Source organism: Lepidochelys kempii, chromosome 2 (genome assembly GCF_965140285.1).
Source record: "Lepidochelys kempii isolate rLepKem1 chromosome 2, rLepKem1.hap1, whole genome shotgun sequence".
Taxonomy (NCBI): Eukaryota; Metazoa; Chordata; order Testudines; family Cheloniidae; genus Lepidochelys; species Lepidochelys kempii.
The window spans coordinates 165,830,510-165,844,013 of record NC_136381.1 but is presented as its reverse complement, the minus strand read 5'-3'; the positions used below and the strand labels follow the sequence as shown (position 1 = coordinate 165,844,013).

Here is a 13,504-nt window from a genome sequence, read left to right as displayed (position 1 = left end):
TTCACACTATGCTTGAACAGGATAGGTTTAGGATTAAAAGGGACAGAAGAATACTTGACACACTAAAAGAAGGCAGGATCATCCTCTATGAATGTAGGAGGGGGCTGTGAGAGAGGAAACGTCTGTGAGAATTGCTATTCTGCATTGGCTTTGTGCCATGATGCACGTTCCCTGGCAACACAACTTCAGCGGAGCTGCATTACCCAATATGTTCCCTGGGCATGACTGCCCCTTGAACCCACATTAAAAGGGGGTTCCCAACACATGGCAAGGTAATGAAGTCCCAGGCTGTACCACCTGTTCCAGGTAAGCTCTGCAATATTTGGAGGGGAATAAATAATGTGCACACTCCACCTCATGTTCCCACTATCTTTCTGTGCCCTCTTCCCCCTAGGGTGACCAGATGTCCCAATTTTATAGGGACAATCCTGATATTTCGGGCTTTTTCCCATATAAGCGCCCGTTACCCCCACCACTTTCCCGGTTTTTCACAGTTGCTATCTGGTCACCCTATTCCCCTCGCATGAGTGTCAGAGTTTTAGGCAGAGACCTCTATGGTGCCATAGGTGGTGTTGGGGTGGGGTGGTGAAGGGAATTTGCCAAGAAGCAATTGACCCCATCCATCCTTTCCATGCTGGAAAGAAGAAATCAGCAATCGGGTTGGATTTCTGCATGAAGGTCTGGGGGACATGATCTGGCTCCAAGATTAAAATGGAGGATGACTAGGCCATTCCGGATACATAGTTTAGATACTGTTTTAAGATTAGTTAACAGTAAGCAGAGACATTCAGAACTTTTCTCTTATTCCCAGTTATTAATTTTAATCTGCATTGTCCCTTTTAATCAGCTCACAGTGCAGCACCTGGCTGAAAAAGGTTCCTCTTGACATAAAAGTTATCATGTGCCGTTTGACCAAATCTGTTTGGAAAATGGGAAGTTAATTGGTCGAGTTCTTTTTGATTCATGAGATTTGAAAAACAAGCGTTTTTTATTCTCTTATACAAAACTGCTAACTACTTACGTTCTGTCATAAATCAAGAACGACTTGAGGTAAAAACTTCACATTTGTTTTTGTACACTAACAGTCAATGAGAACTAGAACAAAGGTTTTACTAATTGAAAGTGGTCTTTGCCTATGTTTAACTTCCATGACAGGTGTAATGAATACTGCAAACTGCACACCACCTAACTGAACCTCACCTTTCATTTAAAGCAAAGCTTTAAGAACAGCCATAGTGGGTGAGACCAAAGGTCCATCTAGCCTAGTATCCTGTCTTCCCACAGTGGCCAATGCCAGGTGCCCCAGAGGGAATGCACCGAACAGGTAATCATCGAATGATCCCCCCTTTCTAGCACTGTCATTGGGAAAATGTCCTTTGAAATGTATATTGATCACTAGGTTTGTCAGTTTGTCATGGAGATTCTAAGCACATGCTTTAATCAGATTGATTTTGATGGGACTTAGGCATGTGCTTAAAAAACCCTTTCCTGAACTGGGAGGTTTTTCTGAATCAGGGTCAAGGGAATGAGGACTAGCTGATTCTTCATGCCCTGTACACACAGTTAGCCAGGAAAGATGGTACATAATCCAGACGCTTCTCAATACCATTCCCCCACCAGTTAGTGAATCTCAAACTCATAGAGCCCTGATTGATATAGATACTAGACGAAGGTTGCCAATAGAGAACAAAATATACGATATTGGCTGGGTTCCCTTCCTGTCTCAGGCTGGGGGCCATTTTCATTAAATTAGTACAAAGTTTCTCCCCTCTACACTGTGTGAGGGAGGGAAGCATTTGGCCTTTAATTTGTAATCAAAGTGCCTCGACAGGAGCAGTCACAAAACTTCATAGGAATGCAAAGCTTTTTCCAGGTACGGAACATTTTAATATTCGTCCTCTCCCCAGTAATTACTCATTTTAATGATCGCTAGAGCATGTATTGCCATGGCAACTTGTTGCTTATTTACAAATGTAACAACACAGATTATATTAAGCCACTCACAGCAGTATTATTAGCAGCTAAAGTGTCAGGCAACAATAACAACAAATTGCTGAAAACTGAACCAAATGAATACACCTTGCAGCGTGATCAAACTCAGGCTTTGGTGGGCTGACTGGAGGAGTGAGTTCCAAAAACCTTATGGCCCATTGGTCCTGGAAAGTTCAAGCCTAGTAACTCACAGCAATGACATTTCAGTCATCTGACTGCTATGAAGAGCAGGCCAAAAACAGTCATTCAGTTAGCAGCATCCCAGCCCCATAAAGATGATTACCTGCACCTTAATTCAGCACCCCAAGTTCAGAGGAAGAATTCTGGTATGAAGTAATAACTAGACAAAATAAAGTCAGACAATGTGGGACAATATATTATAGGAATGAAAGCTACTCTGCCTCCTTCCTTATTTCTTACTGCTGATTATTGACTTTATTCTACTTCAGCTAAAATAAGCTTTGGGAAGGTTATTTATGTAATTAGATTTTTCTTTTGATGTGGACGTTGTTTTTATACTTTATTATTGATTTATGTTATGGTAGAGCCACAGAACACAAATCAGGAAGCCGTGCTGCCATTGTGCTAAGGACTGTACAAACAGGTAACAAAGAAGACAATCCCTTCCCTCCTTACAAATTGTTCTTGAGCTCATTGACCAAGTGAAACAAGTTGCAGAATCAGGGACTAGGTGTCAGAGGGGACACAACATGTGGATGAAACACACAAAGAGGGTAAAACGGATTGCTGAGGAGGAAGACGTAACAATAAAAGAAACAGAGTTTAACATAAAAGCAGAGCTCACCACTTGCTTAACCATTGCCACATCTAATTACACAGGGTTAAATTTACCTTTTTTTTTTGTGCAGAGTGAGAAGGAATGATTGTATGTTAAAGTAATCCCCTATACAAAACAAACAGTCAAACTGTACCAATTTTTTAAGCTTAGAAAGCCATTGGCTCATGCTGTGAAACATTCTGTCCTCAGAAATGGATTTCATGCTGTAACCTGTACAAACTTAAGTCATACACCCAGAGATCTGCCAAATTACCCAAAAATAATTTGAAGTGCCAGTGATCCATGCCATATGACCTTTACCTATTCACTCTCTGTCTGCTTCTGTTCATTGCTTGCATTTTTAGGAATTAGATCCTTGCTACTTGAATAGGTAGTGATGACTAATTGTTTAACATATTTTCTAATATCTTTTGAGACACTCTGTTTTGGCAGGTTACATTGATGCTGCAATACCTCACATTGCCTTTTCTCCTATTGTGTTATACTCATGCAGGTGAACTGAATGGGCTATATGTTCAGTGCAGTGTGAAGGGTGTTTGATGCACAGTTCCCATTAATAATAAAAAAGAAATCAGTGTGGCTAATTTCCTGTGCACCAATAGCATTAATATTTAGCATTTTCATGTTCTAACTCCTTTGCAGACAGTATTTGTTAATACTCACAATATCCTTGCAAACTACCTACAGTACGTACTGGTAAAACTAAGACCCAAGCCCACATTTTCCAAATTGAGAGCATAACTCTGGGCACCCATATCTGTATTCAGATGCCTAAATCAATATGGTCTGATTTTTTTCAATAGCACTCAACACCAACTGAAGTCAATAGCTGATGTGGATACATGTTATCTCTGAAGATCAAGCTACTTTATTTAGGAGCTTATGGATTTAGAACCTTAACTTCAAAGCACTGACGTTTGGAAAATTTGGCCCAAGTGTTTGAATGTAAAAATGCTGAGCTCCCTCCATTCTTATTGGCTGCTGTGGGAATTTAGTATACTCAGCACCTTCCAGTATTGGATTCCAAATATTTCATATTTGACTCTTAAAAACAGTACTGCTTTGACATCAGAGCAGAGCAGGTAGTTTTTATTTGTGCTGCTGTTTATCTACAGTTGGCAAGTATCCAAGGACTGAACCCTATATCTGCTTCTTTCAGGTATGATTACAGGTCACGCCGGACTGTTAGTGATACAAGAAGTAACTGTTTAGCTCCCGACGGATAAGGAAAAAAAATGACGAAGTGATACTCCTGATCTGAGAGGGTTATTCTTTTGAACATTATACCTCAAAGAGCAGCAAAAGGCTGAAATCACTTAATTCTGTAATATCCACAAGCCTACGGTGAGCACCATTGCAACAAATCAACAATTTTTCCTCCACCATGGTTGACATTTGCCATAGTTTCTACACTTAGGATACATGGTGCCAAAGTAAATTAAAGTGGCATAGACTGAAAATTTCCAGAAGTGACTGGTGATGTTGGGAGCCTGAGGTTTCAAAAATCAGGCCTCTTTAAGGTAAGTGCTGAGAACCTAACCCTTAGAAATCAATTGCCTTTACAGTGTTTCAAGTTGGGCATCTGAATATGGAGGTGTGACAGGATCCCCGGAGTGCAGCCATGGACTGTGGGATTACTGTGTCTCCTGAACTCTCTCCAGCATGTGCTGTTTCTCACAATGCCTTGCTAGTGACCAGGAGCTGTGCTCACTCAGCACAACAGCATGGGGAGCCCCACACACCCATCTAGATTGTATGAATGCTCCCAAAGCCACTCATGAATCACACAGAGAAAGGCACCATTGTCAAATATCAGCTTCCAGCACTGTACCTCAGGAATATATCGTCTTACACTGCACAAGATGGGCAGTGCAGATTTATTAATTAGTTCACCACTTCATCAATGGAAAGTGGATATACACCAGCCTTTGCAAAACCTGAGCAGATTTGCCACACACTTCATACAAACTCACTGGTAAAGATAAACAGTTAAACAAATTTATTGACTATAAAAGATAGATTTTAAGTGATAGGCAAAAAGTCAGAGTTAGTTACCAAAAGAAATAAAATATATGCACGCAGTCTAAACTCTCAACCCTATTAGACTGGCCAACGTCTAGATTAAGCAATTTTTTCATCCCACTGGATATTGCAGTCCTTAATGTATAGGTTTGTTCATTAAACCTGGGCCAATCACCTCTGCTGGAGACTTGTGTTCTTCTCAGTGTCTTAGTTGCTTGCAGTGTAGGTGGGGGCAGGAGAAGGGCCCAGTATGTGTCCACTCTGTCTGTTTTATACTTTCAGTCCATGTGCTTGTAGAACACAAGTCCAAGCATGTCTGGGGGGCATTGCTGAGTCTCCAGGCAAGGTTGAGCAATTCCCCTGGTGTTGCCTCATGCAGGTGAGTCATTGAATTGTTGCTCCCTTGCTGGACAATGGTTGTTGATGGGTTGTTTAAAACCCTGCCTGGGTGTTAATTACTTTCCTTGCTGTTGCCTCTGGGGAGCTAATATCTGGCTGATTCCCTAACTTACAGCATGTTCTATTGAAAACCATACATCACAATTCTCATAACTTCATATGCATTAATGATATACATATTTGGATAGAGCAATGACTTTCAGCACATCACAGCCTTTCCCCTGGTACCTTATAAGGCATGCTTTATATGTAAGATCATGATTATATGAAAATGAGAAATATGGGGATTGCAGGACACTCCCCCAAGGTGTAGAATGTCACAGGATACATCCAAAATCACTAGCTACTTTTGAAAATCTTGGCCTAATTTGTTGATATTGTAATGCTGTTAAACTGTGAAATGTGTATTTTACATTGAATGACATCATATAATGCATATCACTAGGTTCTTAAGCAGACCTGGTACTCATGATAATATTTGCTGTGGGCTAAAGTGCAGGTACTGTTTTTGGCTGGGTCCAAATATTTCAGCACCACACCACTACTTGTGTGTCTCTTTGACTGGAAAGCTGATTTCCAGGAAAGGCACAGATGATCAAGCACAGGCTGACCTGCTTCTGAACTCTCAAAAGGCTCTCTTAGCTTGAGCAGATGCTTTTAGGTCAATTCAAGCGAAGACTGACCTTCCCTAGCTGTCTCCATGGAAAAGAGAAAAAAGAAAAGATTATTCTGTTTTTCAAGTCTTCTATAGTAGAAAAGGAAATGAATGTCAAGTGACAGCCAGTTAGGCAGGGTGTACGGAAAGAGGGCCTCAGGCCAAATTCTGCACAGGGTTTTTTTTTTTAACCACCATTTCTTTTTGTCCTCCTCCAATGAATTGTTAAAATTCTCTATTCTTTTCTCTCGTAGATGGTTTCTGACAACTTTGCTTTTAGCTGACTGCATATGGCTCTTATGCCTGATCTCTGTAAAGCTTATTATAACTTTGACAAAACAGCAGAAGTGCAGCTTATCTACTGTGTTTTGCCATTATATTGGTGAACACCATGTCAAGTTTAAGCTTATAACTCTCCTAAGACTGTGGAGGCAATATTACAGCCCTATTAACTTGTAACATTAATAGCAGCTAGGTGCTCCACATAATTTCTACTGGCAAGGGTGTGGACCTGTATTGAAGTCATACTGTGAAAAAGGAGCTTTATACCACTGAAAAGGGGAGATTCTGAACTTCTCAATAGGACTTTAAATAATTTTTATGGTTTATGGCTCGCACTGAGCCCTGAGTTGAAATGATGGTAAGCAACTTTATAGGTGGAATGATGAAGGAAAAAAAGTGCCCATAGCATTTCATAAAACTCTCTAACTATTCCTAAAATAGACTTTCTATAACATGCGATTTATGTGAAATACATAACAATGAGATATACAGTAAAAAGGTTTTATTGGTGCTAGTCTGGGATGATCTGTACACTTACTTCTAACTTGACCCTGACTAATTAGTCCTGACTAATGTGGCTATCCCAAAAGCATGTCAATAGAACCTTCATTATATATGGAAAACTGTTAAAAGAATGTTAAGATTGCAAATTCCCAGACTCAAAAGTTAATAAATACCAGAATTAATGTTGGTGATTGCCTATCATTTTTCAAAATCAGGCAGCTGCTTTAGTTAACTAAATATAGATTAAAGAGCCTAAATTCCTGCTTCTGAAAATCTTCTCAAAATTTTAACTATGCACAGCAAGTTCCGCAACTTCATGTTCACAAAACTCGTTGTCGTAGAGTATATGTTGCATGGGTCAGACAAGAAGGGTGAGCTGTGAAAGTGTGGATACTTTCTCATCAGAACAAAGTGTAGCCATTGCAGTTGCACCCTTGGTATGGGCAGAGGCTTATTTTTGCCTGGATTAGCCTCTCAGTAGTTTTGAAGACAAAGGTTGGTTTAAGAAAAAAAAATCTGGACTTTTTGTTTCCCTTTTAACTTCAATGCTATCCCATAGGTAAATACCCAGGGATTCTACTCTATCAAATGTGTGTGCTCCCTTACTTGAGGTTAGACTGAAAAAGTGTGTGTTTACTTTTCTCATAAGAATGTACTTTTAAAGTATTCCCTTATGAGGGTGAAAAACCTCTGTTTATTTTTATAAAAGTAGTATGAAAACTGACACTCTCCTATTCTCCAGTCCTTCCCTCCGCCCCCCGCCCCGCTTTTTTTTGGTTTTTGCTCTGCATGACAGCACAACCCTAAGCAGTGTTATTCCTCCCTCAGACCTACGTAGCATCAATCAACTTATGAAGATCAAAGAAATGTTTTCTCTCTTGTACATCATCAAACCAAGCCACTGAAGACTGCTATTATGCACTAGGTAACACTTTTCATTGAAGAGCAGTATGGTAAATTGTGGCAGAATACCAATGGAATATAAAACATTGTCACCTTAAATACCAAATGTGTTTATCATGATTAATATTTTAACACTGAACACCAAAGGAATTGACAATGGTTTGCCATTTATTATAACGTTGTGCAAAACTTTATATTGAGCTCTCTTTTTTATTGAATTTTTATGGAAATACATTGGTTTTAATATACTCATTACAACCGAGTTTATTTCGATCTGCCTTATTTCAGGGAATATCAAATTAATTAATAATGATGGAGCACTTGAAAGTGTCACAGACATTATTTTAAAACATGTACCTACTAGAATTTTATTCACAGATGATAATGAAATTATCAGACCGATTCACCACTCATGCTGGCATAAGTCAAGAATGATACCGTTTAAGTCAATAGACTTATACTTGCATAAGACCATATTAAGTGAGAGAAACCTCAGGTCCATTGTTGTTAGTTGTATTGGATGACTGTTAGCAGAACATACCTGGAAGTTCTACATTCACTAGCAATTAACTCAGTGTTCTGTAATAATGTGTTATGCCATATTAATAATGTTTAATACAAATACATTAATTTACAATGAAATTGCAATATTTAACTCTGTTACATATGATGGAATTTAGTAAGCCCATGCATCAAATCTGGACCCTAATGAAGTGAATGGGAGTTTCGCTGTTGACTTCCATGGAAATAGGATTTAACTCTGTGTGTGTGTGTGTGTGTGTGTGTGTGTTTCCATGGAGGTTAACAGGAAAACTCCCATTGATAGTGAGGCGAAAGAGTCTAGCTGGTTGGGCTTGGGAGACTTGAGTTCCCTTTCAGTTCTACTATTGATCATGTCTCTCTGTTTGCTTCTGCTTCCTCACCCACCCTTTCTGTTTACACTATTAGTTTTTGGGGCAGGGACTGTCTCTTAGTATGCATTTGTCCAGTGCCTAGCACAATGTGGCTCCAATCTCAATTAGGGGTATCTGGAAGCAATTGTAATATGAATGCTATTAATCACAGGTGTTCAGAAAACATGATTTTTTTTTCAAGAAGTTTAAATTTTTCGTGGCTAAGGAAAACAGTTTCAATAGAAAATGTTTGATCATCCCAAATGATAATATCCATGTAATGTGCTGAGAACTCTGGCTCTGGCCCAGCAGAGCATAGGTTTGTGTAAAAGCATGTGAATAGTCCTTTGGAAGTCATGGGGACTACTCACATGCTTAAAGTTAAGGACATCTTAAATGTTTTACTAGATCAGGGCCACAGGGCTCAGCACCCTGCAGAACTGAGCCATCATAATCAGTTCTTTATGTCCATTCATCTTAGAGTCTGTTGTGTGGTCTATTCACCCCATGCTGGTTTGGCAACCAAAGGCTGAACACAAAAACTGCCTGACAGCTCAGTGAGAGCTGACTGGCAGCCCTACAGTACCTGTGATGATAAAATGGGTATAAGGTAAGAGGGCAGCATGGCTGCCAGAGATGCAGAGAAACTATGGAGGGAAGCTCCTACTAACATACTAGTTAGACACCAGTAGAGAAGCTGAGAGAGAGAGAGAGAGAGAGAGAGAGAGAGAGAGAGAGAGAGAGAAACCAAAGAAGAGGTTGAAAAGCCCATAGAGATAGGAAGCAGGTCAGGTAACAGCCAGGGACTTAAGAAGGGTTGCCTCAGGATGCTCTGAAGTAGGTCCCTGCAGTGAAACCCAGTAGAACAGGCAGGCCTATGTTCTCTACCTCTTCCCAGACCAAGGGAGAGGGGAAATGGTCAAGGACTCTGAGTTTAGGGGCCAGAGGAGAGATTGTGTGACAGAGTGCTGGAGTTTGAGTTCCTTATTATGTGGACATTTCTGTTAACTACAAAATGGGATAGACAGAGTAGTGACTTTGCCAAGAGTGAGGCCACACAAGACGACAGTCTGTCTTGTTGCCAGAAGAGCTGGATGGAGAATTAGACAAAGGAACCCTGCAGCATTGTGTCTGGATACAGGGAGGTACTCAAGAGGTGAGGGCATGCTCCTACAGGGTCACCAAGATGTCTAAGTTCCCATTTACCTACTGTAATCTTACCGATACCAAAACTGATGTAGTTGCAGTGGCGTTGTGCTTAGTGATCTGTAGTTTGTGTATGCAGGTAAAGAAGATTTGAGTGACAAGACTGACACAATATATCTCTAGTACTATTATGAGACACAACTAGAAAATATCAAATGTGTTTTTGAGAGAAAAATAAAGAAGAAAAATGGCAGTTCAGAAGTAAAGAAGGAAAATAATAAGGAAAAAAACAACCGGAGAATGTCAGAGAGAAACATAAATTACAATTTGAACATGCTCTGAAGAAGACATTTGAGAATGAAATAATTAAACTGCATTCATGAATAAAAACATAATAACAAAAAAATAAACAAGATGACAATAAGATTGTATTACAGGACTCATGCAAATAATAATTCTAACAAAGAAATGGGAATCTGAATATGCTGTGTAACAAAATAAACCACTTTGGTAATACGTGGCCAGATTTTCAAAAGTGCCCAGTATCTTGGAGCCAAATTTTCAAAGAAGCCCATGTCTACACTGTAACTGGGACCACATGTGTAGGCATACCTGAACTAGCTTTGACTGAGCTACCTCACTAGAAATAGCAGTGTAAACACGGCAACATGTGCAGTGGCATGGGCTAGCCCCCCCCGACTACGTATCTGAGCTCTGGGTTGGGATCATACTCAGGTGACTAGCCCATGCTGCTGCCTCTGCTGATAAGGCTACATTGCTATTTTTAGCAACCTGGCTCGATCACAGCTAGCTCTAGCATACCTATACGTGCTGCAGTCACTCCTCCTGACTGCTGTGCAGACATACCCTTAGATGCCTCAGTAGGTATTACTGGATGCTAAGCACTTTCAGTTGCCACTTCTTTTAGGTGCCTAAGTGGGAGCTGAGCTCCTTTGAAAATCTGGCTCATTGTGTTCTGTATGCAGGAAGGCCCTTAATATAGAGGCAATCTCTGTGGTGTGTATCTGCAGGCTAATAACATGCAATCACATGCTTTACTGAGCCACTTTTATGAGAGATGATGACAGTGGTGTACAACTTCAATATGAGTAGCAGATCATGTGCAAACGGTAGCTCCCCAAAAATCAAAAAGATGAAAAAGGTTATTGTAGCTGGCAGAAGCTACTGAGAAGGCTTTTGAATCAACACGGGGGAGATAGTGTACAAAGGACAAAGAGGGTGTCTGTGCTAGATGAAAAAATGGAATGGGAGAAAAAAGATCCATGAGGGAAACTTTAACAAATTCTGTGGCTATGTGGGTGTTTTCAATAGTGGAATGAAATGAATGGGAAAGGCAGTGCAGTTGACTGAAGATCAGGGTGATGTGGTTGCTCTTATTTGTATGTGTGTTAATCAACTAATCCAGATTGTTGTGCCTAAACTCCATTAATATTCCAGGGATTCACACCTTCCAGTTCACTTTTTAAAGGCCAGTCTCTTCCATGGGGTGTTGCTTTGTGCTGCACCATTGGTACAATCTAGCCCTAAACCAAGCATATTCTGCTTTCAGTGCAAGGTTGATTCTCAGAGTAGAATGGTGAAAGTTCCCCTACTTCACCACCTTGTGCTGCAGCAGAGAAAGTAGGGCATGGCTAGGATGCCACTGCACTGTGCTGATCCCTGGCAGCACATTTGTGGCCTGTTGGTGCAGTTGCAACCAGCATAAGTTACAGCAGTTCCTAGGCTGTTCTAACTCAGCATAGGGACACCAGTCCTGCACAGGAGGGTCAGCTGGAATGGGACAGTGAGAGGGGAGATTTATTCTGTCCTGATTTTTACTGTGAACGGTTCAGCCCTAAGCATCCAGTCCTGCATTCTTTGCATAACTAAAACTCCCATTGAACACAGTAGAAGAGCGGGAAGCAACTTTAATATGTAGATGAGATTCAATGGGAATTTGTGGTGTGGAAGGAAAGCAGGGGCTAAGTAGTCCTTTCAGTGAAAGCAAGTGTCTGTGGACTGTGAAGGTGCTTTCCATAACACTGTTTAACTTTGGTGTGGAGAGGAAGAATGAAGAAACCTGTGTATGAATAATCTTGCGGAGGCTTTAGCCATCATTGGCAATTTTTTAAATGAGCCAGATTAAAATTTCTAACTTGCTTGGAAATTTTCTGTCATCCTTTCTGCCATTCAAGAAAGGGTATACTGCCAAGATAGTGTGACAGCCAGCTGTAATATGCAGGACAAAGGAAAGATACTGCAGATTTTATGATACATCTGAATCCAGAGGTTTAATATGTCATATAGAAAATATCATGACTGCTTTATTAACAGATATGTATCAGGGCAGAACAATTTTGGGATTTCAACTGTTAATAAAAAATGCAGGCATACATGCTGCATTTGCACTGGACTGTTCTATTATATCAAGTCAGTACAATATGTCAGAAATAGAAATTAATTGAATTTTGACTCATCTAATTGCTTAACCAATCAGATATGGCAAGTTGCGTATGATAAATTGACACTGTCTTTTTGTTTAATAAAACAGAAGGCAAAAAAAAGTTGCCCTCTTAGACTTCCTGGTCCATCATTTCATATAGTAATTTTCACCAGACAGCTTGTTCTCTTCAATTCATGACCACTTCCAAGGGAAATTCCCCAAAGCAGTGTTTGATTTCTCTCTCATGAAGAGATAAATAGGCTTATTAATTATCATAATGCAGTGTTTTGTAACGGCTGTCCTTCAATATGGATGTTCAGTTGGCTGAAGATAACACTTTAACTTTAAACTGAGCATGTCACTTCCAACCTTGCTAAACATGAAAAGTGCCAGGAACAAGACTTGTGAAATTAAATATTGTGTGACAGAAACCTGTCTTAAATATGGAATCATGGTATAAAAATACCTTGACAAAAAGTGTGTCACTTTTAGGACGCTTCAAATCGGTGGAGTGAGGCAGCTTTATTACCAGCCATTGCTCAGCTTTTCATAAAAAGTCCCAATAGCACTGTACCTTGTGATCAAAAGGAGCTATTTCAGTCTAATCTATGCAATGATTTTCTGTAATTCAGATCCAAGTACTGCTAAATTTCTAGGGCTTCTAAGTGAGTCAGGTGATTTGGAATGTCTAGATCAAAATGTTTAGTTTCGCTGCTATGGAGAAGTGTAAAAAGGGGTCTTTTAAATGTAACAAATAGGGTTGATTTAGAGTCACAATTTATTGCTGAATGACTGCCCCAAATTGACCTGAAAAATGGATTAAAATGAGAGCTTTATTACGTCTCACTTGGTTCCCATGAAAAAAATTTCCAAGAAGTAGAGTAAAACTTCATAAGGATCTCCTCACAAATTTTCCCCCAAACCATTCTGTTGCCATCCCACCTTTCCCTCTCCTCCCCCTACCTGGAATGGGCTGTAGCTCCACTCTCCACATCTCAGCAGATCCCCCCTTCCTCAATGTCAGGGAGCCCCTTCAAGAAGAAAAGAGGAACATCATGGAAAAGCTAAAACAGTTAAAATTATCTCCGAGAGGCTGGTAGAGAGATGATTATGGGCTCCACCTCCATCTGCCCAAGGCTCAACCATTCCTCATTTAATCCCCATGCATTCTCCTCATACTGACTCCAACCATTCACAAAGGGAGTGATTTTATTTTCCCCACATGAGAGGTGCCCACAGCTACATCTAAGTGAATAATAGGTAAAAAAAAATAACATTGTCACCACTAGGGAGAGCTCTAGTACTAGCATCATAACAACATTCTTTTATGTAACTTCTCATTGCAGAGTTCAGGGGGAGTTCCTTGAATGGAAAGAGTGCAGAATATGAAGCAACAATTATGAGACAGAGCTATAGGGTGATGAGGAGGATTTTACAGTTAATGTTGCGGTGTCATGACTGGTCTT

The 13,504-nt window shown here is 40.2% G+C and overlaps 1 long non-coding RNA gene across 1 annotated transcript in view; it reads right to left on the bottom strand.

Annotated features, from left to right (window-relative positions):
* Positions 1-13,203, bottom strand: part of LOC140905989 (uncharacterized) — a 91,780-nt gene extending 78,577 nt beyond the window's left edge. The window contains exon 1 of the long non-coding RNA XR_012157017.1: positions 13,002-13,203. This is a non-coding gene — a long non-coding RNA (uncharacterized LOC140905989). The remainder of the gene's footprint in view (positions 1-13,001) is intronic.
* Between the last annotated feature and the right edge of the window lie 301 nt (positions 13,204-13,504).